The sequence below is a fragment of the Microtus oregoni genome, unplaced genomic scaffold (assembly GCF_018167655.1).
Source record: "Microtus oregoni isolate MIOR12 unplaced genomic scaffold, Mior012 000016F_ref0000370, whole genome shotgun sequence".
Classification (NCBI taxonomy): Eukaryota; Metazoa; Chordata; class Mammalia; order Rodentia; family Cricetidae; genus Microtus; species Microtus oregoni.
Genome location: NW_024543075.1, coordinates 20837501 through 20863421, shown reverse-complemented (window position 1 = coordinate 20863421; position 25921 = coordinate 20837501). Strand labels below are relative to the sequence as shown.

The 25921-nt window shown below is 44.5% G+C and overlaps 1 protein-coding gene across 3 annotated transcripts in view; it reads left to right on the top strand.

Annotated features, from left to right (window-relative positions):
* Positions 1 to 25921, top strand: part of Hs3st4 (heparan sulfate-glucosamine 3-sulfotransferase 4) — a 420558-nt gene that overhangs the window by 69949 nt on the left and 324688 nt on the right. Inside the window, exon 1 of one of the 3 annotated variants that reach the window (XM_041666945.1) lies at positions 9605 to 9690. The exons of the other annotated variants lie outside the window; for them this stretch is intronic. The gene's annotated coding sequence lies outside the window, so the exon portion shown is untranslated. Of the gene's footprint in view, positions 1 to 9604; positions 9691 to 25921 lie in introns of those variants that run through there. 3 annotated transcript variants of the gene reach the window in all.

Genomic DNA, 25921 nt, shown 5'->3' with positions numbered 1-25921 from the left:
GTTTTGATCCCTGAAAGCAGACTCTTTGTGTGTGTGTGTGTGTGTGTGTGTGTGTGAAACAGAAATGAATCCTGCCGTGAAATTCTGTTCCACTGCCTTTATTCCGAAAGATGCTCCAGTTCACTGGGCCAGGGCGTTACAAAAATCTCGACAACATTGAGAAGCCAATTGTCAGGGATTCTGATTGTCAAGGCTCAGCCTGGAGGAGCGAGCTGAAGCTTGTCCGCATTGGAGTTTAGCCAGGACTGAAAACACCCGTTCACCAAAGGCTCCTGAGACAAGGGCCAGCTCAGACTGGGATTATGGCTGTAATGAGAGCACATGGGTCCAGATTCAAAATCATCACCGAGGACAGGAAGGCTGTCATTATTTCAGCCAGAGAGGTGGCCAGGGTTGATTGGACCGTATCCTCAGCCATAGCTCTGACAGTCTTCGTGATTCCGACTCTCTAAAGATGCCTCACTTCTCTGAACCTCTCAGTGGTTTGTCTGTCACCGGTACAGGTTGAACTCAGTAATGCTGGAGTAGTGCTACCATCGCCCCCATCACATCCGCCATAGCAAGCCTCAACCAACGGATCTCATTTGGGTCAAGTGCGGCACTCCAGCCCATGTAGTGGTTACCTCAAACAAAGCTTTGCCAAGTAGACAGCACTGAGAGAGGATTGTGTGTGGTTAGCTCACAATCGGCTGGCCCTCTACACAATGCCAGTTGTTCCTTATCCTGAGAAGGAACTTGACTCATAGCTGAGTGAGTGTTGTGGTTACTGGTTGTCATAGTAGTTCGCCACCCAAAAGAGCACAATGAACTGAATGAAAGAATCCCAGAGTAGTGTCCCAGCACCCTCTAAGGCTGAACTTGTCTGTTCTGTCAGGGAAATAGGGAACTCTATGAACGTGTGATCAAGATCAGGCCTTACAAACAGACGGCCCACTTAATAGTTGTGTGGCCTCAGGTGAAGCGGGGATGGACCAGAAAGAGACTCTGTCCTCTGTGCTGTGAATTGATTTAACATTGATGTCTGCCTCCAGGGATAGTGGGGACAAGAATACAAGGAGAGATGAAGGTATTCATTCAGGTTCCTGGCATCCAGGAGGGAGGGAATGAATCTAGTTCTCTCGCAGTAAAACATGAGTAACCGTTCCACACAAAATGAATTCAAGAGTATGTCTGTTCAGTGATGAATCAGATATAACTTATATAGAGATTTAGCTATTCCAGTTGAAAGAGCTTCATAGTCTGCCTAAATCTTCTAGATATCCATCAGAGAAAAGGTAGAGGTGGTGTTAGTTGGTGAAAATTCCACGTCTTGTTCCTTCAATGATCTGGTTCTTTGATCTGTATACATGTCATTGATTTTCTTACTTTTCCAAGACAGGCTCTTGCTTTGTAGCCCAGGGTATCCCAGAACTGGTCATTCTGCCTTTGCATCCCAAGGCTGGGATTATAGGTACACTCTGCCTCCCTCAGCTTATGTGGAATTATGGGTGCACACTGAAACTTTTAATTTGTCTGGGTTGTAGGTGAACACTGCCACTTCTAGTTTCTCTGGAATTATGGGTGCACACTGCCACTTCGAGTTTCTCTGGGATAGTGGTATACAGACCACTTTGCTCCTTTTAAAGAAAATATTTATGGAAGTCCTGTTGTGTGCCAGGCACTACGGTTAAAATAATATACTGACGATGTTATGATGAGATAACCAAAGGCTCCACCGTCATGGCGATCTGCATTCAAAAGTTGACCGAACAGCTTTGCAGTTCAGTGAACTTGGGCACAGATTGTCCGCTCTGTCCTCACTGCTATTTTGAGAAGAGGGTCTTATGGTTTTCCTCTGAGAGAGAAGGGAATTCTTGTGTCACTGTGAGAAAACACCAGACCAAAACAGCTCAGAGGAATATAGGCTTCTTTTGGCTCATGGTTGTGGGCAGCTTAGCCCATCATGGCTGGAGGGCAGGGCATAGCAACTCAGGGCATTGTATCAGGAGTATGTGGCAAAGGTATTCACATACTCTGGACCAGAATGAGTGAGACAGGAAGTAGGCAAGGATAACATAGCCTCAGGGACCTACTTCTAGTAATCTACTCCCTTCAACTAGGTCCTGTCTCCCAAAGTTCTAGAAGCTTCCTTTGATGTTATCTGAGAGGAGAGAACCTTAACTGAGAGAGTGCTGTATGCTAGCCTGCAGGACATTTTGTTAACTAGTGACTGATGTGGGAAACTCCAGCCCATTGTGGGTGTCATCCCTAGACTGGTGGTGGTCCTGGATTCTATAAGAAAGCAGCATGAGCAAGCCATGGGGAGCAAGCCAGTAAGCAGCATGCCTCCATGGCCCGACTCCAGGTTCCTACCCAGTATGAATTCAGTGTACTGCTTCCTTTCCTCCCCAAGTTGCTTTTGGTCATGGTGTTTCATCATGGAAACCCTAACAAAGATGAGCTCCTGAATAGGGCTACCAACTGAGGTCCAAGTACTTTAAACTTTAGTGTGTAGGAGACACTGCAATTTCAAACTGTAAGCCAGGCTGAGTCTTCTTGCGTTGGTGTTGGCTGGATCTGATGCGTGTTCCTGGGCTGGGAAGAGTCCTCTTTCCAAACTCTGCCTCCTTTGACCTTCTGAGGAAATGAAGAAATGCAAATTTGACAGAAGGATAGACGGTTTCAGATTAATGGTTTGTAAGTCAACCTTAAGTTTCATGAATTGCAAGAAAAATAAAACTTGCCCACTAAGGTACGTTTATATTCATTTCTGGTTTTAATTCCCATAGCACACACCCTCTGAGTGGTTCAGCATACTTTGGCTTCTTTTATTGCCAGGCAAATATTTATCTTTCTGGATAAAGCAATCGGGAAATGCCACATGCCCCTATTCAAAGAATTTTCTCTTTCTCTGGGGTTTCCAGGATTCCAGTATTCTTGAGGTTTCTCCTTTCTTCTTGAATTAGTTAGACTGCAAGAGCAGAGCCTGACCGGGCCATAGAGGTGCTGCAGTGAACGAGGGAGCCCAATGGCAAGCACCAGGTAAATAGGCCTTTAGGAGGCCAAGACACAGCCAGCCTACACCTGCAGAGAGACAGAGAGCTAGGGTTTGTAATATTGTCCCTGTGTCCATTTCTAAACAGGAGTATAAACCAGATTCAGCATTTAAAACCCATAGCGTGGACCAAGGCAAGCGCAGCTGTAGGCTGTTTTAAATCATAGACTGTGTTTCATTTCCACATCCCAGGGGTCGCTGGTTTGGAGACAAAAGCAGTTAGTTACTCTCTCTATGTGCCTACTATCCTACACCGTTACACAAGTAAATATTTCCTGATTGTAAGGGAATTCAGCAAGGTGAAGTCACGTGGCTAGGGACCCACAGCTGCGGTGTAGTTCTCATGTAGAGTCCTCTTATCAACTCATGGTGCCCCGCAAATCACTTCACTTCCTGTCCTTAGGGTTGACATGAGCAAACAGAACCACCCCTTTTTATGGTGGGACTCACAGTAGGAGCTGGGCATTTAATGATTAAAATCCAATCTTCCTGTTTTGTTGAATGGAAGCAGAGGTGATGGAAGGGCCTGTCAAGTGGTTGTCATCTACCTGGGGTACAGCAAGTTACAGGACTAAGCGTCTAGGTTTTGAGGACACTCTTGTGATAATGTGTCATGTGTGGGTCCTTCTTCTGTAGGTTTTTCACCTGTGAATGTCTAAGCCAACAGAGTTGAAATCATACTGCACATATCCATACACTCTGTAGGTATGTGTATGCGTGCAGAGACAAACATGAGAGCCTGCCCTCTGCCCTGTTGTTTACTTTATCTAGCTCTCTCATGCATTTTGAAGGGAATTTCTTGGTAGCAAAGCAGAGTAATCTGGCTCTTTAGGGGTAGCTGTGTTAGATACCTCTGTACCCTTTCCTCCCTCTCTCCTTCCCTGTTTTATTTATTTATTTATTTATTTATTTATTTATTTACATTGGGGATGGGTATTGTGAGAAACTCCTGGGTTCCTGGAATGTGGAGCCTTCCTCCCACCATTACCAGTGAGCTGGCCAGAGCCTAGAGGCCAGGCCATTGGCGCAGGTGTTGATGCAGCTGTGCGTGTGGGAACTGATGCCCTGCTTCTTTCTTCGTAAATGTTGTCCATGACCCCTCAGGCTTACTCTTCTCACTGGAGCAGAGGGACAGGTCTCTATTATGGATCTAGTCTGGCCTGCTTGGACAAGGTTTTAAAGCAATTTTGAATCTGTGACTGATGCTTTCAAATGTGGAGATTTTTCTATTACTAGCTGGAATTCTGTCTTTCTTAAAGCATAGGGTTCATCTATATCTCACAGTCGCAGCCCAGTGGTACTGGGTGATGACTATCTTTTGCTTCCTAGACAGATGGGTTCTTTCATTTGACGTAGTCCTCATCCTGGGCTGCTGTGACTTATAGTCCTGCCCACCCATGTTGTACTTGCTCTGGGTTTCCTAGGCATTTGCATTTGTGAGCTCAAGTTCATATGCACATCAGAGATGAACCGAGGATGGGTTTGTTCTCAAGGACATCAGTGTGAACTTGAAATGTATTCAAGTGGTGGTTTCACCACCAAAGTCGTGGATCTCCAGAGCAAAGCCAGTCCCTAGGTAGATGCCAACTGCCAGGATAACCTTCCCTCAATGGAGAATTGGCTTGTGTAGATGGGTGTTCTCTCTGTGTGAAAACTATGCCCATGTGTATGTAGGTGTGTTTTCCTTTGGGTATGAGTTACCGTGTATGCATGTGTACAGACATGTGTATGTGAGGGGGGCAGGAAGGGAGGAAGACACACATACGAGAGAGAGAGAGAGAGAGAGAGAGAGAGAGAGAGAGAATGAAGTCTGATGACAATGGATCAATTCTGATCTGTCTAGGGGGATGGGTGTATATAGGTGTTGCATTTGTGTCTTGGTGCATATTTGGGCATTTTTGTATGTATATGAATTTGTGTGCCTGTGTGTACATGAATGTTGGTATCTCTGTGTTTTTATGTGTGTGCATGTGCATGCATGCACTCACGTGTGTATGTGATACATGTATATTAAGGTATGGTATTTATGTATGCTGGTGTTCATTTTTGTCAATTTGACACAAACTAGAGTCATCTGGGAAGAGAAGCCATGTGTCGAGGAATTGCTTCTTTCAGATTAGCCTGTAGACAGCTCTGTGGCACTCTTGATTAGTGATTGATGTTAGAGCCTAGCCCACTGCTGGCGGCACCATCCTGGGCTGTATAAGAAAGCAAATTGAGAACGCCTGGGGAGCAAGCCAGTAACAGCATTTTTCATGGTCTCTGCTTCAGTTCTTGCTTCCAGGTTCCTGCCTTGGCTTCCCTTCATGAATGCCTGTAATCTGTCAGCTAAAAATAAACCACCTTCTTTCCAAGTTGCTTTTGGTCATGGCGTTTGTCTCAGATACTTTTCTATCACTATGCTAAAATACCACGACCAAGGAAACTTATAGGAAGATGGGCTATTTGAGGATCAGGGTTCCAGAAGGGTGAGAGTACATCACCATCATGGCAGAGAAGCACCAGGCATGGTGGCTGGAGCAGTAGTTGAGAATTCTTGTCTCCAACAGCAAACAGAAAGCAAACTCAAAATGGTGCAAATCTTTAAACTTCCGCCAGCAAGCCCATACCTCCTAAACTGCAGTAACAGGGACACCAGCTGGGAGCTAAGTATTCAAATGTCTGAGAGCGTGGGGGACTGTCTCATTCAAACCACCACAGTGTTTAGCACAGCAATGGAAAGCAGCTTAGGACAGGGTATCTATTGGGTGTATATGTGTATGTGTGTGTATGTGTGCTTTATGTGTCTATGTCTATGTATATATAGATTAGTGTATATATGTGTAGATGGTGTGTGTATATGGATGTGTGTGTATGGATGAATTTATATGTGTATATGGGTCTATGTATATGTGTATATGTGTGTCTGGATGGATGTGTGTGCATATGAATGTGTGTATATATGTATTATGGTGTGTCTATGGATGGATTTGTGTGTATGTGTGTACATATATGAATGTGTATTTATGTGTGGATAGGGATGCATAATAGTGCATGTGTTTTAGCTCTCAGTGTGTGCATGCCTGTGTCTGCACAGTGCTCAGAGGTCTGACCTGCCTCCTGTCCCTCTCTCAGTTCTCTATCCTGGTCTCTGTAGACATCAGTGGTGCCCTCATCTGGTGGGGAACCCTGCTCCTTGCTTTAGAAAGGACCAGCTTTTGTTCCTGATGGTCTTGATGTCCTGTTCAAATCACAGTCTGCTTGTGATCTGGATCTGCAGTGCCTCCACCTCCGGGAGAGACCTGTAGTCAGCAGGGGTGGAGCTTGGAGCTTGGCCCTCCACTGTATCCTACAAAGGATGTGAAAGGAGACCTTGACTTAAGATTTATTTTTAAATAAACACGTGTTTATAGGCCAGGGCTTAAATTACAGCTTGGAATATTTTCTTGCATGAAACAAACAACATTCCAATGGATTCCACTCACAGACAACACAAGCCTGGAAATTTTGCACTTGTCTCTCTTGTGCAGATGCTGGGACTAACTGATGCTTACAGCTGCTGCCAGGAGGGGCACAGCTGGGATCCTTCCTCCCTCTGCTCTTTCTGCAACTAGAGCTTGAATCTTCCCAAAGGTGTTTTATCTCCCCTCCCCTCGCTACTCTGTACAAACCGCAGGACAAAAGGTGTTGCTGAGTGGTTAACCTGGTGCAATTTCTAGCAAAAATGAGGAGACAGTGTCCAGAGCATTGCATGTCTGGTATTGATAGCTGCCATCCTTTCAGCGAAAGTCATTCTGCCTTTAGGAAGGATGTACAGAATCTGAAATACTTTTGCAAAGAGGTGAATGATGGTCCCTGTTCTCCCATCAGGACTTCCTAGGAAAGGAGAAAGAGAACACACTCCTGATCCACTCCAGTAGCAATGGCCCTGGAGGGTAGCAAGTGTCACAGCTAATGGGGACTGGCCCCTTCATGCAGCCACAGTGCCTTAGGAGAATGGTTCTGTGAGCGTCCTCAGTGTGTATGTGGGAAGGCCAAGGGGCAGAGAGGCTCAGCAACCACTTCCAAACCAGGCAATGAGAAAGGGCTGGTACTTGGCTTTGAGCTCTGCCATGGTCTTTGGTGTATCATACTCCACACTCCAACCTGTGCATCCTGATATTTTACTGAAAGCTTCAGTGGAGGCTGAATGTTTCCGTTTCTGCAGATAATTTTGTTTACTCGATGTTCTGATCAGACTGCACATGATGATAATAATGGAATTTATTCTGTGCTTAGGATATGTTGGAGATTATGCAAATGTTTAATGTGTATTTTTTAGTAGCTTCATGATGATCCCAGGAAGTGGCTGCAGACGTCTCTTAGGATCCGGCAGGCAGGATTTGATGTAACTTCTTGACCCATAAAGTTTCTCTCTAGAATCAATCACCTTGATCCCTAGCACAACTTCATCCTACTGCTTCCCCACCTGACATCTGACCTGCTTCAGCCATGGGATGCTTATGCTGATGGCTCTGGGTGTTGGCCCATCTCTCTGTGATCCTGTGCACAGCTCCTTTTCTGCCTAGTACTGCAGTTTTTCCCAAAGCCACTCAGCTTTCCATCAGGGTCATATAGTGCCAACATAAAAGCCTGAAAAGCCAGAAGGATTCATTTTGGTTCATGGTTTCAACAGTTTTAGTCCACGGTCATTTGGCTTCATCGCCTTGGGGTTTGCGGTGAGGCGTCATATATGGTCGGGAGCAGAGATACAGCTATGGCAGGTGAGAAGCACAGGCTTATAAACAGAATGGGGTTCTGACAAGCCCCCATGGTTCTAGTTGTCTGACTTCTTTCTAGTCCTCCCCATCCCACACATCCTTAAGCCTCCATCACCTCCCAGTGCTGAGGACAAAGACTTTGTAAGATATGGACCTTTATAAAACCTTTCAGGTTGAAATTACAGAAACCTCCATCCCTTAAGCAAACTACCCTTCAAGACCTTGGGAAGCTCTCCTCCTCCTCTGGGGAAAGAGTTAATTGCCTTTTTCCTGAGGATCATTTTACTCTATTTCGTAAAGCAGAAGCTGTAGGATACGGTTCTCATAGGATCAGGCAGCTTCCATTAGTCTGTCTCCTTGGAACCTACTCCTATGACTGGTATGTTATAGTGCTTAGTAAAACTTTCCAAAGGTGTTAGTCTCTGCAGCTCTAGCGCCCAGAGGGAGGAGGTCTTCAGTGAACTACATCCTCACGTTTCTTATCTTTGCAGCCCTCTCTGTAGTTCTAGCACCTAGGGGGAGGAGGTCTTCAGTGAACCATATCTTTGTGTTTATTGTCTTCGCAGCCCTCTCGCTCCTCTTACTTTCTGGCTTCAAAGATCCACTAGTGAAGGGTGCATGCTGGTTTAGCCCAAGAGCTGGCAAGTTCTGTCTAAAGGGAGAGAGCAGTGTTGGGTTTTTTTTTCCCACTCTGCCCTTGTATCCTGTAGCATGAGAGGAAAGGAAGTACCAAGCTGGAGCTTGCTGATTCTTTGTCTAGATCAGTCTGCTCACCACAAAACAGAAAGGAGACACTAGGGATTCTGTTTCTACAATCAAGGTGAGTTTAGTTGTCTAGGCCATGATCTCTAACCAGTTCTTGAAGAAAAGTATTTTCCAGTGTGACCTTGCAGCCATCAGTGCTCCAGCGTCTGTGTTTCACCCTTCTGCAAGTGTTAGAGAGGAGGACTCATGTATAGAATCAGCTGTGTTTCGCTGCATTCTTGCTTCTAAATGATGAGATCTTGATCCTACCCCCTTTACATTTCTGGTACTTAGGTCATCATACTTACCTTAGAAATACTGGGGATTGAACTCAGGGCCTTGTGTGTGCTAGGTTAGTGCTTTTCCACTAAGCTACATTTCCAGATAATGATTTTATGGGACAAGATCTCACTACATTGACCAAGCTGGCTTTGAATTTGCTTTGTAGCCCAGGCTTACTTTGAACTCATGTCCTCCTACCTATGCCTCAAGAATGCTGGGGTGGTGGCTTAAGATTCTGGACATGCATCACACTGGGTACCTTGGATGATTTTAATGGATGATTTTCACTTGAAAAATTTTAATGTGAGTCCCGCACATAATAAAGGATTCTGACAATATTACTTGGCCTTCTTGCAAGCTTTCCTTCAAAATCTCAGCCTTTTAAAAGAAACATGGAAAAAAAAATAAAACAAAACTGTAAAAGTCAGTGGCACTCAAGAAGGCCCCGTGTCTTCAAAATTCCAGCAGGAGACTTTGAAAAGTGAAAGACATTTAGAGCCCTAGGAATGCATCGTCTGTAACTGTCTTAACGTTCTATTTGAGAGAGAGTGAGAAAACTTTGACATTTCATTTTCACACCTGTAATGTTAGAAGTCGAACTGGAGCTTGGGAATCAGAGGTGGTTATGACGCAATAGGAACAGGAGAGGCAGTTATAGGTTAAGCGCTGGGCAGGCCGGGGACGGAGATGCCTTTCGATGCTGCAGCACAGGTAGATTTGACACTCCAAAGTGCTGCGGGGCTTTTCACCAATACTCCAGGAGCAGAAGGACTAAGTACCTCATTTTTTTTTTTTTATTTTCTAGGAGAAAGAGGTTGGCTCTCACCATGTTCTGTAGCTCTGTGCTACATCGTACCTCCCTGTGCACACTGCACAACTGCCATGTGTGCGGTAGGTAACTAAATGTCACAGAGATAGTGTCTGGTTCCTCATCTGCCCACACTTCCTGAGTCTTGTTCCTAGAAGGCGTCCAAGCAGAATGTTGCGTGAGGTCTCTCTTCAGTCTGGACTGGCTTTAGTCCTCTACTCCAATGTATATCAATATGTATATATATATATATATATTTTTAAATATAAAATCATTGAGTGTTCTTACCACTTGTATCTAGCCACTGGGGAATGGAGTCGTCCATGGCAAAGTCCTTCTCCACAAGCTGCGATCTTTATTCTGTCCAGCTCCATAGCCTGGGCTTCCTAACAAAACAGCACACAACAGAACTATAAGGAGGTTGAGTGTGAGTTCAAGGTCAACCTGGGCCCATATGTTTCAAAACAATGAATACATAAATATGTAAATAACATAAAATTTAAAAAACAGTTTAATTTAGTTTACCTTAATTGGGAATTTGTTTCTCTGAAAGGTGGAGAGCACTTCCCAGTCAGGAGCCATATGTTATAGATCCTTTTACCCTAACACCTAACTTGATGCCCAGCACTTAGAGGGCTTGACAATTGTAGACTCTGAACCGTGGTTATTATTTAGGCATCTGGAGGGGACATTTTCAAGTTGACAGGTGGAAAGTGTCTTGAATGCTAGTGCTTGCCTGGACAAAGAAGTTTCTGAAGTTGAATGGCCCATCTTTTAAAATGCTCCGCCAGTCTGATCCCTTGAGTGATCCCTAGGTTACCACAACCACAGCAGCACAGGGCACGCTGGGATTATCTTTCTTCCTGTCATTCCTAATGGCTGCTTCTGGAGTGACAATATCACCCTTCCAAGAACACCACGGTCTGAAAGTTTTACCCTGAGAACTAGTCCATGACTGTGCAGGCAAATGCCTAGGAGGTTTGATCTGTGTGTCCTGTGAGTGTAGGGAGGGTGCCTGGATTCAATGAAGTCCTTTAGGATGGGTTGTAATCACAGAACCACAGCAAGAGCCCCCAGGATAGCTGTGCTACCTGAGACTTAGCAAAACACTGCTTGACTGCCCACCTGGGTATCTGCTCATTGCCAGAGGCCTTCTGAGTTTAGCACCGCCACTCTCTACAGTTGAGAACGCTAAGGTTCAGGATGAGAAGACGGTGCAGTCGATAAAGTACTTGTTGGGCGAGTATAAGTTCTGTTCTTAGAACCCTGTAAAAAGCCAGCTGGGTATGGTGGCCCACCTGTGATGCCAGCCACTTAGGAGGCAGAGACAGGGGAGGCAAATCGATTAGCCAGTGTGTCTCAATCTGCCAGCCCTGGCTTTGGAGAGAACCACAGGGGAGATGAATTAAGGAAGCTACTTGAATATCAGTCTTTGGTCTTCACACTCACATGCACAGGAAACCACACATACAGGTGCCCACACACATATGAACATGCATGTACACACATGTGCGTCATACTTATATGCGTTAAATACAAATGAAAAGAATAATAAAGAAAACCAGGTTCAGATGACACATGTGTTCCAGTTGTGTGGGAGGTGGGAGCAACCTAGATGCAGTCTCAGGTCCCTTGCTGCCGAAACATGCCTTTCCTTTAATGTCACCCAGGAACTCTCCAACCAGATGGCCTGGGTTCCACGTCCGACTCAGCTGCTGCTGAACCGTGTGGCCTTTGGCATGCTGCCTTTTAAAGACTCAGTGTGTGACGTCATGGGTCTTGTGAGGACGCTTTCATCATGTGCTCTGCTTGTCTCTCTTCTCGGCTCCCTCTCCTGCCCTCTCGCAACTTCAATTCTTCCCCCTGGGTCGCCTTCCATTGCTTCTCATATGACTTTTATATGCGTGTATTTTCATCTGGGTCTTGATAGGAGTAAAAGCTTAACTTTCCCTGCTGCCACTTTTTCCTCTGATTTCCTCTAGTTCCTTCTTTATGTATAATCCTCCTCCTAATTTCATACACACACACACACACACACACACACACACACACACACACACATTTCTGCATGTGAGAGATAACACACTATTTGCCTTTGGGAATCTGCTTATTTAACTTAACACAGTGATCTCCAGTTCTGGTTCTACTTATTTTCCCACAGCTGATGTAGCTTTACTTTTCTTTATGGATGAATAAAAATATAGACAAAATTTTGCTGAACTATTTATTTTTATTTGCATTTATGTGTATGTTTGTTTGTGTGTGCTTGCCACAGAGGCCAGAAGAGGACATCAGATCCTCTGAAACTGGAGGTCCAGGAGGCTCTGGGCCATGCAAAGTGGATGTTCCGGACTGTTGGTCCTCAGCAACTGGTCTTAATTGCTGAGCCCTGTTTCCAGCTCATAGACTACAGTTTATCTACCTACCTGCTGATGGCCATCACATCTGTTCTGTAAATTAACTTGCGTGGATTTTGACGTATTACTTAACCTTCCCGTGCCTCGGTGTCCTCATCTGCAGAGGGAAGATAATCACTCCTGCATCCCGGTGAAGATGATGTGATGTAAGCTGAAGGAAGTACCCAAGATGGTGTCCGGCAGCCAACAGGGCCGGCCTTTGTGCTATCACATGGGACCACATGCTTCACACACCTGCTCCCTCCTGAGCTGTCAGCTACCTGGGTCTGCATTCATCTCTCCGATAGGCCGGTTGGCTGGCAGCAGAGTCTGATCACATATCACAAGGTCTCCTTCAGCCACTGTGCCTCTGAGAGGCAGCCCTGAATTTCCAGGGACAAGATCTTTTCTGTGTGAGGCCCAACTTGTAGCTTAATATCTGGCTCTTTTGTTATTTTTCTTCCTCATCCCAGAGATTTCTTTCTTAGCACTGACTAAATGGAATGTTATATTATGCAGGGCCTTGGTGACTGAGCGCCGGTCGCACCCACCACATTTATGTATCGTTTGTGAACTGGCAGATTGATCCATCAAGGGCCCCTGGGGCATGCACGCATCTCATTCTGCTATTTTATGAAGACCTTGGATCTGCTGTCTGTTTGATGTGCTGGGGATGTGAACAGCCTGGCTTGCAGGGCATCAGCAGGGAGAGGCTAGAGGGTGAATCTGGACGCTGAGTGCTACCGGTGTGCATCTGCAGGATGGGCAGCTGTTGCCCACCCTGTGCCCTCCACTCAGAAAGGCTGCTCGTGACTGAAGAATGGTTGGGCTGAAGGGACTCATTCTGTCAATAAAAAAACTTATCTGGACTTAATTTACGGTTTGGTAGAGAGAGCTCTTCCTGTGCCAGCCTTACCATCTCACTTTCTGCTTGCAGACTATTCCGGGTCACCTGCCACAATACCCCTGACCCCTTAGCAAGACATAGAAGGCTTTTATTATCTCAGGTTCCTCATGTTGTGGGGTGCATGAAAAATATCACAGGTCCCCAGCACTTGTACCTCAGGCCCAGGCTCGCTTCCCATAGGTTGTTTGCTGGTCTCCAGGCAGGTGACGCTTGCTCACAGCCGAGCATGTACTCCTATTGTGTGGGCAGAAGGCTGTGCCTTCTCCTCTGCACTGACGAATGTCAGGACCCCTCTCAGCCTACTGATAGCCCTTTCTCTTGAGAGGCTCGCTGCAAAGACAGTCGTGCTATGTCCCCTTTCTCCCGGCTGCATCTCCCACTCTCTCCTCTGATGCGACAGTGGGCTCACTTATTCACATGTGTCACCTAAGACATTTCTACCCAGCAAGTCAGGGGCATGAGATGGGTAGTGTAGCTGGCTTATCCCTCAGGTGTTTGACTTGGGACGCTGTAGAGGCCCACAGGAGAAGACATGGCTGGGTTCTATGCTCAGCTTATTCTCAGGTGCACACTCTGTGTGTTCCCTTTTTTTCTGATGCTTAGACTCCTAACTAAAGGTTCCTCAGCTGTTCTCCTTGGCTCACTTTTGACTTGGGATTGCAAAGATGTCACTCTAGACTCTCTTTCACTTTATTGTACCCAAGCTGCTATGCTTCTTGGTGACTGAAATTTGTCCTTTCTGATCACACATGTTTGTTTGAGCCTGATAGACCCAAAACATCCTATTGAACCAGCTAAAAATTCCCTAAAATTCACATATACCTATTCTCCTTACAGACCATTTCCTTCCTCCTTCGTCAGCTCACTTCCCAATTAGTTCTACCCTGTATCCTTCCAGTGAGAGCTTCTACCTGCAGAGCATCAAGCATGGATGATGCTACCCTGAAAGAGGATGGAGACCCTCTAGGGACACAAACATGTTACCATCTCCACATGGTGAATGGAATCACCTTGCATTAAGTACAATCCTGGAGTTAATATTTGATGACCCCACTGTGTCTGTTTGGTTTCTTTGCCTAAATTAGTTCTACTTGGAGTCTGTCAATTTATACTTTCATACTTTATCAGGATTCGGTTAGCACTCATTTATTAAGCAAGTATATTGGTGTCCCTGTGTGTCAGGGGCAGGTGCAGGCATAGGGAATAGATACTGCAGAAAACATAACATTGTGTATGCATGTTTGCACATGACTAATCTATGCTTAGACATGAAATACTAATTAATTTAGATACTATGATATAATGAGCCTTGTAAATACTGAGGGCAGTTTATGAAGATGAAGGAGCAGGTGTAAAGGCCCTGAGCTAGGTGAATACCTGATGGTGTAAGAGACACACAGATCACCTGGGGAGTGTGAGATAATTTCAAGGATGCTAGTTTACAAACTGTGTAATCTGGGGGGGGGGCAGTGGAGGTCTGTGCTGGGGAACATGGTCAGATTATGTTTGAGCAGTACTGTTCTGGCCACTGGCCGTATTGATCAGCTGTGAAAATCAGGGCCAGCTAGAAGGCTATGCTGCCTTTCCAGGGGGTGGGATGAGGAAGACTGGAATAGAAGACTGTACAGTCTTCCGTTAGGGGGAGCTCTAATGGGCTGGAATAGAAGGTGTGCAGCTTCTATGGAGGGACTGTGGTGGGCTGGGACAGACTCTAGACCCTTGAAGATGCCTCATTCCTGCCCTCAACAGCAGCCTGTTCTGCTCTCTCCAGTATAGTCCACAGCAGGGCCTCCTTCCTTTGTCCCTCTTTCTAGGGTGTTGTCATTTTTCCTCCCTGTGTTCTCATCACTTCTGTGTGAAGTCTTAGAACAGCAATTATCATGTTAGAGCAAATGGTGATTTCAAGCCTTTCTTTCTAATCCTTCATTAGCATATGTTAATTGTGCAAGGTAAGACATAATGACATTTCCATATATGCAAACAATCACCGCCCTCTTATCTTTTCCTACCCCTTCCTTCTCTTATGCTTTTCCCTTCCACAAGGCTGATAGCCATCCCTCTGTCCTTTCTGATGTGTTTTCCTTGAACTCGTTTCACTTAACTTGAAAATTATTGCGCATCCATTCCTTTGTGAATTCTCACGGACTAGTTTACTGCCTGAAGTATAACATGGATGCACACTGCAAAACTACCTCACGAAAGCCTACGTCCTCAGCAGCACTGATCATATCCTCTGATGTTTACACCTCTGTATCACCATGCCACGTAAATAAACAAGGGACCACCGAGGAGGATGAGAGGAGTGGTGTCTGTGTGTGTGTGTGTGTGTGTGTGTGTGTGTGTGCTCATGGGGACTCTCCTTCTATCTCATTCATCACCATACAGCCTCACTAGGTATATATTGTCTCATTATACAGGTTAGAGAACTGAGTCCCAAGGAATCAAGGTACCTAGTTGGTAAGTGACTCCTGTGGTATTTTTCTCCTAATGGATCTATTTCTAATCTCCTCTAGAGAGGGCAACAGCAGATCAGAGCAAAAAAGCCATTCAAGTCCAACATGGAGAAGCAATGGTATTCTTGGCGTTCTTACAGGAGTTACAGAAGCATGGGGGATTCCTGTAGCCACAGAACCCCAAAGCTCACCCCAGGGTGGTGATAACTCATGAAGACTGCATCATGGGTGTCACTTGCACAGCTTGCAGTCAGCTCTTTCAGACAAGACTCCTGCAACAATTCTGTGGCGGATCAAATAGATGGGGAGGGGCTTTCTGAATTTGGTTAAGTTTCTTGTAAGTTTCATGACCCCAGTGAGTCCAAGGGCCACAGGGGATATTTTTGTCCTAGCAATCCAGCTACACAGCAATGACAAAAAAGACTCTGTCCCCCAGCTTTGTGCATTGAGGCTGAACGTTTTCCCTGAGGTTGATTGTCCACTGGCCCATTAGGAAATAGTCAGTCATTATTTCTGTTCATCTGGACATAATAAAACCCAATAAAGAATGCTGCCACCATTATTCTTGGGTCACAGTCCTGTCCGCCGAGGGATAGATTAGGTTCTCAAGCAATCCCGCTGCCTTAAAAGAGAATTAGCTATTTTATGTTTCATTTCCAAGTGACCACCACGGTCCTGAGGATGGAGAATTCTTCAAACCTGAATCAGGATGTTATAGGAAATAAAACTAACAGAGAGCAGGAGGAAGCAAAACGGCATAGTGAACAACAGAAGCAGTCCACTAACCTATTGTCTTCTGATAAAGAATTGACAGACAATTCAGAGAAGTTAAGTAACTTGGCCAAAGTCTCACAGAAGTTTGGTTTTGAGCCGCATCTCAGCCGTGGTGGTCCTGATGTCAAAGCTCACAGGCTTGCCTCTTCACCAGTCATCTCATTCATTCGTTCGTTTCTTCGTTTCATCAACCAGATGGCCAGCCAAGCAGCACTGGCTACCAGCCTACGACTGGCAGGCACAGATTATGCATAACTCCCTGTAGAACCTTACATGTGTTCCTTGTAAGAGAAACCGTTTTCTGGGCTCCAGCCCTGTCTCTTGGGTGTTCTGAACAAAGTCTCTTCCTGAGCAGAGAAGGCACATCCAAGCCCTTACCAGCCGTCTCACACTGTGAAGTCAGGCAGAGAGGCAGGAGGATGGAAGCAACAGTAACAAGTACACCCGTGCTTGTTTATAAGAGAGAAGCATTTCTGATGGACAGCACCTGTGTGCCTCAGTCGGCTTAGCATCCTTACGCGCCTCAGGTTTATGGCTCTAGCATCTGCGAAGGAGGAGTCTGTTGGCACTGGTTTCATTTTGAAGTCCTAGGATTGGTTATAGTTCCCACTCTTAATGTGAGTGATGAAAGGGGCCTAGAAGGCAAGGGGGCACATGAGACTGAACAGTTGCTTCAAGGATTTATTGTTGATTCTCCTCTTGGTTCACTTCCCGGGCTGCTGCTCCGAGAATGAGTCATGAGTGAATCGTGCTGGGGTGCTCCCCGTGTTCCCGTGTCTGTCTATGCTTCCTTGTGAGCTTGGGGTAACCAAACACCGCCCTTCCCATATGGCCAGCCTGTACTCACCGCCCTGGTGGCCCCTGGAATCACAGTGTATCCCACCAGTGAGGACTAAGGTCTTCCAAGCCAGTTCAGCATCCTGGGCTACAAAGTCTTTGGCTCTACTGAGTTTTTGTCATTAGGAAGAGCTGTGAGTGTCTTGGTGAAAAAAAATCTATTTAAATTACAGGGTAGCCCCCCAAAGAAATGATAATTATTTTCATTATAGTACTTAAGCCATTCCCCTAAAAAAGGAGAGCAGAGAACAGTTGCTTAAAATGCCAACTTAGTGTCTAACTCTCATGATTTGGACAAGGTGTATTTCCTTCATCTATAAAATGGGGCTAGTGACAGTGCCAATATTACAAGGCTGTTGTGAACTTTACACAGGACGTAAGGTTGAAAGTATTTTGACCGGATCTGTAAATGTGAATGATCGATAGAACTGGTTTTAACTACTATTACAGACCTTAGCATACTTAGTTACTGTTTTAAGTGACTGGCATTTATACAAAGGGATGTTTTAAAGATATATGTATGTTTATATATATGCATGCATGATTCATATGCATGCTATAGCATGTGTGTGGAGGTCAGAGGACAACTTGTGGGAATTGGTTATCTCCTCTGCCAGGTAGGTCCCAGGGACTGGACTCAGGTTCTTAGTCATCTCACCAGGCTGTGTGATGGGGTCTCAAATATCTTCACCTATATTATCTTACCTTACCTTATCTCAGCTTGTGTTATCTTTATTTTCCTGCTGTATCTTTAGGTTTTTCTCAGTTGGGCTGATTCTGTTGCTAAACTCTGAATAAAACTCTGGAAGGCTCCTGTGACTGACTTCCTGCTACCTAACCATAGAAAATTCTAAAACCCCAATAAATCGTGGAAGTCAGTTGTGTTTCAGGAATTAAAACACATGGACTTGGGCAGTTTTCTAAACCTTGGGCTTTGCTTCCTGGACTTGCTTCACACCTGACCGGCCTGTTGGAAGATGGTGTGTGTGTGTGTGTGTGTGTGTGTGTGTGTGTGTGTGAGAGAGAGAGAGAGAGAGAGAGAGAGAGAGAGAGAGAGAGAGACCTCTGCTTCCTTTATGTCACTAGCTGTGGTTTCTGCCTCTTCGGTTTGAGAACAGCCGAGCAAGGGAGAAAGGCAGGCATGCACCTGTTGGCTGATTGGAACTGTCACGAGTGAGGAACCGGCCCTTTCTGGAACTGGTGGATGATTAATCAGGGTTTCTTTCTTTACAATAAATTGATCTTGTTTCTTGAGACAGTCTCATTGCATAGTCTAGGCTGATCTGGAACCCACTGTCCTCCTGCGTGTTAGGCTTCCAGGTGTGTTCTGTTACACCGGGCTTCCATGCCTACTTTTCATGGCTTTGAGGAACACCATGCCTATCCATCACCTTGGCGTCTGGGGGCGGCACACCAATAGTTTGCTTTGAGACACTCATTGCCTTTCTGTGTCTATATTTTCTGCTGCACATTTCTTTTCTCCATCCTTAGGAAAATAGGATCCCATGTCCCTGGCTGGCTGGATTCGTTCCTCTTTCCCTTCTACCCATCCTCTCCTGATCCTTATGCTAGGGCCTCATGCAGGCAAGGAAACACTCTGCTACTAAGCTCCTTCCTTGTACAACCCATGTTCCTCTCTCCACGTTCCTTCTTTATTTCTGGTTGCCTCGGACAGAGCCTTCTTTTAACCATGCATACATAGTTCCTGTGTTTCTAAGGCCAAGTGAATTCACCCACAAACTTAATCATCACCTGCTTGTGAGGCAGGCCATCTTCTGCATGTGACAGAGGCACGAGTGGGGTGTTGAAGGAGCAACGGTGGGCTGCGTTCCCGCCCAGCTCCGCACCGCTAACTTTACCCGAAATAATTACACGGAAACTGTATTCTTTTAAACACTGCCTGGCCCATTAGTTCCAGCCTCTTATTGGCTAGCTCTTACATATTGATCTAACCCATTTCTAATAATCTGTGTAACACCACAAGGTGGCTTACCAGGAAAGATCTTAACCTGTGTCTGTCTGAAGTGGGAGAATTATGGTAACTTCCTGACTCGGCTTCTTTCTCCCAGCATTCTCTCTGTCTACTCCACCTACCTAATTTTCTGTCCTATCAGGGCCAAGGCAGTCTCTTTATTTAACCAATGAAATTAACACAAAACAGAAGACTCTGCCCCATCATTGGGGAACCAACCCCGTACGATTTACTGATGATAGCATAGAAGGCCGAGGATGAAATGATACCCTTGGCCCAGCACTCTAAGTCACAGCCCCAGTCCCATTTCTCTTCTAATTCTGTGCATTTCGTGCCACTTTGTGGTCTAGATCATGTTTAGATTTTTCTCCACTGTGAGACTTTACTGCACAGTTTGGAGTTCAGTCCATAAGAATGGTAGATCGGGTCAGATTTGTACCCCACTCTGTCTGCCACAATCTCAGGTGTGGTACTAGGATTATTTGGGACAGAACCCTAGTAAGACAGCGTGAGATGAATTGTAAGCTTGGAGCTGCTTTGATAGTCTCTTATTCTTTAATGAAAGTGTTGGATAACCCAACATAAGCCACTCAAATACTAGGTTGTTTTGTTAATTGTCTGCCGTTATTTAATATTAGTGAGATTTCCATAAAGTTCAAAGATCGAGATAGATTAAAATAAAATTGATTCATCATTCTTTTTTTGTGCAGACTTGGCCATATAAAGTCAGATGGTCAGTCTTACAAAGTAATGGTTTAAGAATAGTTTTCATAGATGAGAGTTCTCTTGGTAAAGGCTTGTTGGTTTCAATGGTTTTGAGTCTCCTTTTGGTTGCTTTTGTGGTAATGAGTGTTTTCTTCCCCTGTTTAACACAAAGAAATCCAGTCCGCCCCTCATGTTGTTGCTCCCTTTGAAATAAAGAAGAAAGGGTTTGGGAGCTGTTTCTCCCATCTGCCTTGCTTTGTCATCTCCTTCCAGAGGAATCCTGTTCTTTTTTTTTTATGTCTGGGGACAGAACTATGTCTGAAAGCGCCGCAGTCCGTGTAGGGGTTCCTTTCTGTCTCGCACTGTGTAACTTTCCACCTATGTTATTATCCCCTTAACTCACTGCTGCTTTTATTTATGGATTATGGCTCCTCCTCTAAGACTTCTGATATTTTCTGGGGTGGTTTAATGTCTTAAATCTGCTGCTGATTGCCCATATTTTAGTGTATTTTCAATTCGAGACATGGGGCCAGCTCTCTGCCTTTGGTTTTAGCACCCGCTCTGGTGAAGTCATTCTCACTGAAATCACTTCTCTGCTGTCCACTGGCACTTTAATAATCAAGCCAACCCTGGCCTCCCTCTCCCTATTTGTGGCATGATGACAGTTTCCTACATTCTGGTCACTTGAGTCATCTTTAAGCTCCAGCTACTTCTGGGAGAAATCTTTCCGATTGAAGCGATAGTAAAAAACACAATTAATGAAGAATTGGCAGTAATTCAGACATGGAGGTTAATTTGCTGTTACACTTGGGATGAAGATGTTTATGGGCTCTTTCGTTAGTGTAAAATATGTAAAACCTAAAAGTGACCATCTTTACCATGTTCAGGGCTCCACTCAGTGTCTCATGGAATGTTTACTCACACTGGGTATCTGTCAACCTCATCCTTTTCTGGGACTTATTTTAGAGCACAGACCTCAAAATTCTTGGGTGGTCAGACTTGTCACACACTTTAAAATGTGTAGAGATGCCGTTTCATTTTTCTTGTCTGTTCTTTAAGACACACCTGGGTCTTTCATTTCTTCAGCATATAACTGGTGAGTGTTTATGTCAAGCCAGTTGTTGTTCATTGCTTGGTGAAAACCAGAAGTGGCCTTGGGGACAAGTTGGCTGGGAAGGCTTACACATCCTCTCACTCCTGTAGATATTAGATATAACTCCCCACTGTGGATGTTAAACATCACCATCGCCCTCTGTAGATATTAAATATTGTCACTGCCATCTGTAAATATTGAATGCCATCACTGTCCACCTTAGGTAATAAATATCATCACTTTTCACTGTAGATATTAAATATCATTTCTGTTCACAGTAGGTATTGCATATCATCTTTGATTGCTGTAGATATTAAATATCATCACTGATCTCTCCATACATGCTAAATATAATCACTACTAACTGTAGATATTAAATATCATTGCTGCCCATTATGAATATTAATATCATTGACCTCTGTAGATATTAAATATCATCATTGTTCACTGTAGATATTGAATATCATCCCTGCTCACTATAGGTATTAAATATCACCCCTGACCTCTGTAGATATTAAATATCATCACTGTCCATTATAGATATTAACAAGCAGTAGTATTTTGGATATTTTTGCTCAGTTGTGTTTTGTGGAAATTGACCCATATTATTACATCAAGGTCTTAGATGCCGTTGAGATTTTTTTCCACAAGGCAGGGGCCATGCATGAGGCCATCTCCTCTCCAGGCCCCATTTACCACTCATAGCCACCCTCTGGGGAAGTACACTGACATCATCAGGATTGGAGATGTGAGGAAACAAGAGTTCAAGTGTTTGTCCAGAGCCTCCCAGCTCATTGCTAAATTATAGTATAAGAACAAGACCTGTTCTCTGTGTGTCCACGGACCTTGACTGTGATGTCAGAGGAAACTCAAATGGCCCTAGGAGGGATGTCTGCTGTGGTCTCAATCTCTAACACTTGAGGGTATGCAAGGGTTCAGCAGGTGGTGGGGGACGGAAGGGAATTCACCTCAGAGGGGCAAAGATTGATGTGGGAGCCTACAACTTTCAAGACCTTCACGTTGTAAGTATGCGCATCCCAGAGAGGCAGGCAGGAGGTGGTGTAGGCCAGCTGTGTTAGGGCGAGTAGTGCAGCGATGAGCTAGGTGTGCACTGGAGGTGAAGGCGGCTGTGACCTTAGAAGGAGCGGTGATGGCTTGGGCTTTGCTGCTGCTGGGGAAGGCACAGGGGTGTGACGTGACCTGGAGAGGTCTTCGAGAGAGGTTGAGTATGAGCAGCTGAGTGGAGCATGGTGACATTTTGACATTCCCTCTCTAGGGAAGACTGAAGAATGGTGGGATTAGGGAGAGAGAGCGAGGAAGGAGAATCACTGGGCAAGGCAGAACGTTCGCTTAGGTGCTTTTCAAAGCCTCCCCTAACGTAGTGAGGCAGGAGTGACCTGAGTCATCTGACATGCTTCCTCTTGTCAGAGCCACGTTGGAGTTATGTTCTGGAACCCTGGGAAGGAAGCAAGTCAGCCTTCTGGACCTCAGCCTCCTCTTTAGTGAAGATAACCTTACTACATCTGCCTTAGGAAGTATGAGGATTGAGTGAAAAATATACACGATGCCACCTTGTCCTTTGTTTTGTGGATAATAAGTTCTTGATTAAACCACCAAGGTCAATAATATTAGCAACATTTTTTATTATTCTAAAATGGTTTGTAACTAAAATCCTCAAGTCCTTCTGTGTGGCAGAGGAGACAACACTTCACTTTTTTACCACGTACCAAGGCAACCATCTTCTCAGCAATGGACCCCTCTGAACAATGCAATCTCACTCTCCATAAAGAACCCTTTATTGCAAGTGAATCAGACAAACAGTAGCCTGTGAATGCATGTTTTACAAGAGCCTGGACACACGATTTGAAAGGTCAGTAATGTCAGCTTTTAAATTAAATTTTCTTGTTCTTTAATAGTTCAGATCAGATTTTTGATTATATTAAGTCATTTCAGAGAACCCTGCACACCTTGTTATTACACACTATGGTGACTTCCTGGAGAGTGACAGCCACATCACTGTACCTCTGCATGGGGATTGCTCTCAGCCCCATAATTCAAGGGGGGGGGGACTTTATGAACACTACCTTCCCAAGGGAGGACCTTTGCTCCTGACACGCGTCAAGAAGAAGCTGCCAAGTTATTCTGTATACCTTACCTGATAAATTAAAAGCAATTCAAATATCGCTGGTTGAGGCTGGGACTTCGAGGCCATTAAAAGTGACAAATAAAATGTGAGCCTCTGTTGGAAAAGGGTAATTTTCCTACCAGAGATTGTGCTGGTAAAGACATCTGATTTTCAGAAAAGAATGTCATCTCACTGGGTAAATACATGCTGAAGCTTCCACGCCTTATCTCTCTTGGTAAGAAATGACTCTTTAAGGAAGAAAAATACGTGGTATTTGGAGAAGGCGTGTTAGTGATAGTGTATGTATTGTGTGTATTTGATGAAAAAAAAACAGGTGTGTTCAAATCAGAGCTGGGAAGGTAGTCATTCAAGACTTCGCTCACCTCGGGGTTGTATTGTATTCCTATGTAGATTTTAAAATCACAACACACACATTCAGTTGGGTGGTGCTTAGTGTCAGCTTTCCCATGAGACTGACTTGTCCACATCATCACCTGTGATTTTGTCTCAAAACTGGTGCATCTTATCCTATCTGACTGTACTCTGTGGGATATGCATTTGTTGTCTATCTATCTATCTATCTATGAATCTATCTATCCATTTTCTTTCTATCTATCTATCTATCTATCTTCTATCATTTTTGGGTTTTTGAGACAGGGTTTCTCTGTGTGGCTTTGGAGCCTGTCCTGGCACTCACTCTGTAGACCAGACTGCCCTTGAACTCACAGAGATCTGCCTGTTGCTGCCCTCCGAGGACTGGGATTAAAAGGTGTGCCACCAGCACCTGTTGGGCATATGCATTTCTTTGTTTGTTTTTTGATTCTCTGTGTAACAACCCTGGATGTCCTGGAACTAGCTCTTGTAGATAACTCACAAAGTTCCTCCTGTTTCTGCCTCCCAAGTGCTGGCATTAAAGGCATGTGCCACCACCACCCTGCTTGGGATATGCGTTTATAATTACTTACCTAAGTTTGTTCTAATTTTTAGACAGTTCTTCACTGTACAATCTAGGTTATCCACAAATCTGGATCTTACCTCATCCGTCCAGGTGCTATGATTATAGGTGTGCAAGCCAGTGTCTGGTGAGGTCTCTTCTTCAAGAACTGTGCTCTTCTATCCTGTAGGATCAATGGCAATGTGCAGGTGCCTTGAGGGGCTTCTGAGCAATAGTGTACATTTTCTTGGGTTATAATGTTTTGTGACAATTTGGAAGAATTTCTTCTTGAGACAGAGTATTACTGAGCTTATTAAAACGTTTACCTGACAATACATTAAAGCTAAGATGTCTAAATTAAAAAAAAATCATCAAGTTTCCAGGCAGGGTGTTGGACTCTTGAATACACTTTTAATTTTTCTTAGGCCATTATGATGGATAATGCTGGATTTGCCCTGGGGATTTAAAGTCACAGTTCTTGGACGCAAACATTATAAACAAAATTCATTGTCTTAAACCAAAGGCAGACTTAAAAAGCCCATGAGTAGACATGATTGTGTTCAGGCTCTCACAACCTGCCATTACTATCTAGACATCTCCACGACTAATTCATGTATCATATCTCTAAACAGGTTTGTGTATTGTCTCTACAATAAATAGTGATATATGTATCATAGTCTTCAGCATAGGTGGAAGCAGTAGCACTATCGCTGTCATAAATATTATCATCATCACTGCCATCACCACTGCCATGATCCTCACCATCACTGTCATTACTATTATTATTGTTATCATCACTGCCATCATCACTGCCATGATCCTCACCATCATTGTCATTACTATGATTATTGTTATCATCACCACCGTCATCAATGTTGCCATTGTCATCATCGCCACTATCACCACCAACGCCATCATTGTGATTATCACCATCATTACCATTATCATTACCTTATCATCATTAGTGTCATTAACATAGCCATCATCACCGTGGTCATCATTGCCTTTATCACCACCATTGGCCATGATGATTTGTCTTCTTTACTTTCTTCTGTGTTTTTTTTTTCTCCCAGGAAAGCTCTTTCAGGATAATAGCAGTGCCACGATTATGTACAGTAGCTAATTATGAGTCTCACTGACGCAATCTGCTGTTATTGTTAGATAATTCAGGAAACAGCGATCTCTGTATATCAATGATCGGGTATTTGTCTTGCATGCACACCCTTGGATCTATTCCTACCATCTAATACAATGTTAGAAACTATTCCAGAACAAAGTGAATCTTTGGCTCACAATAGGATACATGCTTGTTTCTAGGTTGACCAAAATTGTGGCGAGGCAGAACATTCTCAGGTAAGGTGTGGACCCTGGGGGAATGTGAGTCAAGAGCGGATGTGTTTCCCTTTAGAAGCAGATGAAAATGATAACTAGAAAATGTCTCACCTAGCCTCCAGTTCTCACTTCATTGGACAAATAACCCATGTTCAGAGAGATTTTTTTTTTTTGTCTTATGTTGACATAGTAGTGAATAAGACTGGATTTTCCTTGGAGCTGTTTTTAAGTGGAAACATGACATAAGTAAAAATATGCATATATCTATGTGTGTAGCATGAGGGGATGTTAGAAAGTGATACAAAAATGTGGTACCACCATCTGTACCACGAATCATTGTGCAGCGACTTCAGAGTGCTCCTCTCAGGCACTGCCTGCTTCCCATTAGAACCATGTTGACTACGAGTCTAGAGACTGTTGTTGTTGCAAACGTCACTTGTAGACACTTAGAAAGGAAATAGTTTTGTATCTGGCTTCATTAGACCCACATTTGTGTGTGTGTGTGTGTGTGTGTGTGTGTGTGTGTGTGTGTGTGAGAGAGAGAGAGAGAGAGAGAGAGAGAGGGATAGAGAGGGAGAGGGAGGGAGAGAGAAAGAGAGAAAGAGAGAGAGAGTGAGGGAGAGGGAGGGAGAGAGAAAGAGAAAGAGAGAGAGAAAGAGAGAGAGAGACAGGGAGAGAGAGAGAGAGACAGAGAGAGAGAGAGAGAGAGAGAGAGAGAGAGAGAGACCGAGACAGAGATCCCACTGAAGTCCATTCTTTTTATTATTGTGTAGTCGTTATGTCAAT